The sequence below is a fragment of the Garra rufa genome, chromosome 19, assembly GCF_049309525.1.
Source record: "Garra rufa chromosome 19, GarRuf1.0, whole genome shotgun sequence".
Lineage (NCBI taxonomy): Eukaryota > Metazoa > Chordata > Actinopteri > Cypriniformes > Cyprinidae > Garra > Garra rufa.
In genome coordinates, this window is record NC_133379.1 from 313,939 (window position 1) to 320,290 (window position 6,352).

General features: G+C 34.9%; 1 long non-coding RNA gene across 1 annotated transcript; it reads left to right on the forward strand.

Moving 5' to 3' along the window:
• The first annotated feature begins 559 nt into the window (after window positions 1–559).
• On the forward strand, window positions 560–4,898 carry LOC141293011 (uncharacterized). Its single transcript, XR_012340616.1, has 6 exons — window positions 560–818; window positions 1,158–1,183; window positions 1,361–1,457; window positions 1,789–1,878; window positions 2,186–2,268; window positions 3,974–4,898. It is a non-coding gene; the product is annotated as an uncharacterized lncRNA (long non-coding RNA).
• Window positions 4,899–6,352: the final 1,454 nt, after the last annotated feature.

A 6,352-nucleotide genomic window follows, 5' to 3' on the forward strand; every position in this document is an offset into this window, starting at 1 on the left:
TTCACTAACGAACATGTTACCGAGCTGAGACTTACTTTCACTTTGATTTCGGTGGAAAATGCATATAAATAACGCCTTTAAAATTACAATACTCCAGCCATTTAATTGTAAATACCCATTAGAAACACATCAAGACCTGAATTCAGCTGTTTGAGCGAATTTATTGAAACCCCTAAGCATTTCCTTCACCGCGTACAGATTGCTTTCAACGAGTTTACATGGAGAGGAACGACATAATTTGCACAAATTTGACCGCCTTTAAAATTATAATATTGCAGCGATTTAATTCAGTCCACCCATTACAAAATATCAACAGCTAAATGCAGTTGTTTGTGACTATTTTTTTTTTTTCATACAGAAAGCGCTGCATTCAGCAGTGTGTTAGACATGATGAGCTCCGAGATGTCCGACTGAGAATTATAAATGACTGCACGTCTTTTAAAGGCATTTAAATAAAAACACTCCAGCGATTCAACACAATAAATATAGAAGAATATTTTAAAGACCTGCATTGGGTGAAAATGACGTTTTTCATAGGCTTAACTAACATCCCAGACAGCACACATACGTCGGGCCGACGTCGGCCCGTGAACAGAACGTCGGCCTCATAAACTCTAGATCTAAAAAGGATCGGCCAGGCGTAGGCGGGTGTAATTCAGTCACTGCTCTATTTTGCCAGCTCATCAAACATCGGCTCTGAGTCGGCTCACGACAAAAGGCCGATGCCGCACTTTTCTGTTTGAATTTGTACGGTTATTCGTCTCTTAGCAACCCACCAGAAAGATGGCTACACCTCCGGCGACATCCGTGGCTTTCAGGTAAGTTTTCACTTGAGTTAAATTGGAAAAAATATATTATTTTGTTAATTCCGTGACACTTTATAACTAATAAGGCGCTTGGTGCACTGTAGTACAGGTAAAAAGACTTTGCCTTGAGCCCAACTTGAGAATTGGGCTCATTTCCAAATAACTTTTACTTGTTAAGCTAACGTTAACGGATTACTGTGTTTCCAGTAGTTTTTCTGAGGGGACGAGCTAACGTTAGATGCTGAGCAGCAAAAAGCTTAGTTCAGAGTTTGTTTTTAGTTTTTATTTCAATAGTGTTACACTGCTTTGTCCTAACTAACGTTTTTCGTCGTGTTTTTCACTCTGTTACAGGCTGCCAGAAAGTCTCCGTCTCTATGGTGAGCCATGCTAACGTTATTGTTGCGGTTCCTTTTTAAACTAAAAATTTGTTTTAAATTCATGATTGGATAATGATTAAATGAAACTAGATTAATAATGTAATGATTCAATTCTAGATGTTTACTTTTGTAAATACTGCGTGACTTTGACGTATTTTAATATGTTGAATATCTAAGTTTACGCTGGAGAGGTTGCCATGGAAACGGGGCGGCAGCAAGACACCTGACACAAAACTCCGTCTCTCGGTGCTGTTGTCGTCGTCGCTGCTTTTAGGTAAGTTTAGTGCTTAAAATCACACAAGTATTACATATAACTGTTCCTTACTTGTAATTGACTCGTTTCTGTTGAATATTTACTTAGTAGAAATGGTTTAATGTCTTCGAAAAAGTTCGTTAGCATCTCACAGATGAGGTATGCTAACTCTAGAGATTGAGCTCTTGTTTATGAATTTTTTTTATTTTTATTTATTTATTTTTTTTGCTGACAGATTGTCTGTGGGTTATTGGAAGTAGGCTCATTTATTGAACCTAAATGGCTGAAAACAAGTGAAAATGCTTCTTGATCTTGTAAGGTAAACACATACTGACAAAATATGTTCTTTCAGGATGACAGAAATAAAGCCTCCACAACAGAAGGGAAGCTCCAAGGTTTCAAAATGTCTGAATAGAGCTGCTGACAGAAGCAGGAAATACAGGTGAACCGAAGAAGCTCATAAAAATAACTTAATATGCATTTTTCACACAATATATTTAACCTATATAACCATGTGTCTGTTAAATTATTTTGCTAAATTAATATTTATTATAGTAATTTTAAGAAGCTTTTCACATCCAAATGTAACTACTTAACACTAAAAACATATTGTTATATAATTGTAGTATATTATGTATTCTTTTTTTCTGCATTGTACCTGTACTTTAACTTGTTTAACCTTCTAATAAACCAGCAACTGCATACTAAATATTGTGGTCTCTGTGACAAATTGCATGTTTTGTTCCTAGATTCTTCCATGATGATGGCCTGTGGCAGATCAGCAGACTCAGAGTGAACCTTCTTCTCCAAAGTACTCTAAACCAATGATCTAGTAAGTAAAATATCAAACATACACTACTGTTTCGTAAGTTTTGGTATGATAAAGTTTCTTCTGCCCACCACAGCTTTGTGTATTTTGATAAATAATACAGTTAAGCAGTAATATTGTAAATTTAATATAATTTAAAATGATTGTTCTCTATTTTAATATAGTTAGAGAACTAATTTATTTCTGTGATGCAAAGCTACATTTTCAGTATCTTTACTCCGGTCTTCAGGGTCACATGATCCTTCAGAAATCATTAATCATGTGTTTGAGTTTAAGCAAGAGGATATTTTGATGAATAAAAATATATATATATTTTTTCTTTTTTTTTCATTTACAGCATTTATTTAGTTTCCTTTAACTTTTGATAATTGATAATGATAAGACATTGATAATTAGACATTAAAAATGTTTTTTCAGCAGCAAATCACCAAATTAGAATGATTTCTGAAGGATCATGTCACACTGAAGACTGGAGTAAAGATGCTGAAAATGCAGCTTTGATAAAAAGAAATTAAGTTCACAATATATTCACAAAAATCTGTTAATTTGTAATAATATTTTACAATATTATTGTTTTTACTTCATTTTTGATCAAATAAATGCAGCCTTGGTGAGCAGAAGTGTCTTATTTCAAAGAAGTAAACTTTTGAAAGGAAGTGCACATTACAGTTATGATGTACCTCCCACTTATAGGGCTAGTTCACCTAAAAATGAACATTCTGTCATTAATTACTCACGCTAATGTTGTTCCAAACCCGTAAGACCTCCTTTCATCTTCTGAACACAATTTAAGATATTTTTGATAAAATCCAAGAGTTTTCTGACCCTGCATAGACAGCAAGGGTACCACCAAGACAGAGAAGGGTAGTAATGACATTGTTGACATTGTCCATGTGACATCTGTGGTTCTACTGTAGTTTTATGAAACTCTGAGAGTAATTTTGTGCACAAAAGAAACTAAATTGGTACTCTCGTAGCATCATAAAATGAAGGTTGAATCGCTGATGTCACATGGACTATTTTAATAATGCTTTTACTACCCTTCTGTGTCTTGACCGTGTCAGGGCCCTTGCTGTATATGCAGGGTCAGAAAGCTCTCAGATTTCATCCAAAACATCTTAATTGGTGTTTTTAAGATGAACAAAGGTCTTACAGTTTTGTAATGACATGAGAGTGAGGAATTAATGACAGAATTTTCATATTTGGGTGAACTAACCCTTAAAATTATACTGTGGCATATGTAGTCCATTCCGTGTCTGTTCCCTGAATACTGAGGGCAAATAATATATTTACCAAGGGTTCTATAAAAATTCTTATTGTGATTAAACCAGATCACAATAAACACAAATACGGGCAACAGCAGCGATAGTATTTGGCCTCTAATGAGGTTACAAAACTCTGGACTATTGATAATAGTGAGAATGTATCAAAGTCCACTAAAGTATATAAGCACATTTTTTGTATTTTATTCCTTAACTTTAAAATAGTCTTCCTGATAATGTCCAGGGGTCAGGTACAATCTTTTTGTTTAAATTAAATAAAAATACACATTTTTAGCCAAGCATTCACATAACACATCTCAAAACATTGCACTACAATTATATGTAATTTAAATAAATCATCCTTTGTCTGAAATAATATGAAAAGCTGCTATGCTAATCTTTCTCCTTTTGCTTTCCTGTTTCTTTCTCTGGATGCCCATCCCAAGGTTACCAGAGGTTACACCAGTTCAAGATCAGATCCAGCCTTACTTGTGAAGACTTCAGAAGACCGCAACACTCAAGTCTTCAGATGATGCCAGCTGTACATGGACATACAAAACTGTGAAATATTATCCTTATATTGCCTTTAAGGGTATACATTTTCAAGCCGCTTTGTATTATTGCAGTGTTTCTAATATCTGTAAATCTGTTTACCTATAAATCCCTTTTTACTTATAAGCAACACTCTGCAGGATGACTCATAATGAAATTATGAATTTTGACAAAAACACTTTTTGCATCAACAAAATGACAAAATACTGCGTTTTCCGTCATGCAGCAGAGTTTTGCTCATAAATAAACTGGGGATCTCAGAGAAATCTTTTACATATATTAACAACTTTGTAACATACAAAGTGGATTGAACATTGTTGACCTTACCCTTTAATAATGTTAAATGATTGTGTTTAACTGAACACTTCACTGGAGACTTTAGTAATGTTTTATCATAAAAGATTTTAAAATTTGTATCATATAACTTAAAACATTTTAACTGCTGTAGTGTTTGCTCAGTTTTTATTTTGTGTTCATGTAGCTCTTGTAATATTGTACATTGGTTTTTGCCATGAAGATAGATTAGATTCTGATGTGGCAATGAAAATAGATAATTACCTTTATCTTTGAGATGCTGTCATATGGACATTTCTTTGTTGCTAAAAGATCTTTCCCAGTAAGTCTCAGTCACCTCTGGCTGATTAAAGTTTTTTTTTTTTTTTTACATTGTAACCTTGGAAAAATGCATTTTCTGTAAACCTACTTTGAAATGAGAAGTATTATGAAATGTGTATATAATTATAGAGCAGTTAACCATGGTTTTTCAATAGCAAAACTGTAGCAACTATAAGTGTAGTAAACAAGTTTTTTTTTTTTTTTTTTTTTTTGGTTCATAAGGTTTTGATGCCATGGTTCTACTATAGTTGAATTGTAGTAATACTAAAGTAAAACTGTGGTAAGCATGACTGTAGTAACCATAGTTTTTTAAAATCATAATAAATGTGGTTGCTATGGTTTTACTGCAAATACTATAGTAATGGTTAGTTTTGTACTTACTGTGGTTTTAATGCAACAGTCATTGTTAAACGGTTATTGTAGTAAAAATATTGATTTAGTTTTTACTATGGTTTTACTGCAAATGCTGTGGTTAATCTTTGAAAGAGTGAATGATTCTCATTTGTATGTCACTTTTGATACAAATATATCTGATAAATGTAAATGTATTTGTATGTTTAATGTCTGCCTTGAAAATGTTAATAAACAAGCAACCGTTATTGAGAGTGGTGTCCTGTGTATTGTTTTATTATAAACCAGCGGCTCCTGCCGCGGGTGGTACGTTAGAATAGGAATGAGCGAAACGCCGGTGAACCACGCCGAGCAGCCGGGATTTAAAGCTGCATCGGCCGAATGTCGGCCGGAGAGCATTTGCGATCAAATGCCGACATCGCGGCGACGTCTTGCCGATTAGCAAACGACCTCGGAGCGACATCGCGCCGATGGAATTTTGTAAGTCGGGACGACGTCGGCCCAACGTATGTGTGCTATCTGGGATGAGATGCACGGCTGCATTTATGTGTCTGTTAACAAAGACATCATTTGCACGTCTTTTAAAGGTATTTTAATACAAACACTCCGGCGATTCAACACAATAATAGTTCAGTCATATAATAAAAAGTTTAAATGCTTGCTTATTTCTGCTTTTCGGCTCAACCGCACGGCAACGCGACGCGGCTTTGAAGCAGGCGCTCATCACTTATTCCAGTATGGCAAGCCGTTTTAACCTAAAATACACATATTAATCCACTATGGTGTTCTGGGCTGGCCCTTTTACCCGAAGGCTGCCAGGTTTGCTTCTCCAAGCCAACATTTAAAGTTTGTCATCGAACTTTAGCTTCTAGTTATGTTGGCTTGGAGAGCCAACATACTGTTATGCTATTTAAACTTATTATGTTGGCTTGGAGAAGCCAACATATTGTTATGCTATTTAAACTTATTATTATTATTATTATTATTATTAAAATTCTTCTGAGACTAAAATTCTATACGCTACTCCTCCTAGAGCTTTAAGGCTACAAGCCCCAAACTTGGCAGAGACCTGGGCCCTTGTCCCGAAAGTGTTGCTATATCTATTTGGACTGATCAGATTTACAGTTGATTTATTATTAATTTTTTTACATTAAAAATTCCTAAAATTTCGCCCTCTAATGGAGCAATACCTCTCCACTGAATGGAACTCTCCACTGAATGGAAATATGTCCCATAGATTTGAATGGGCTGAGAAAAAAAGCGCCCTCTAAAGGAGTAATTCCTCTCTACTCAACAGGAGATCGCTG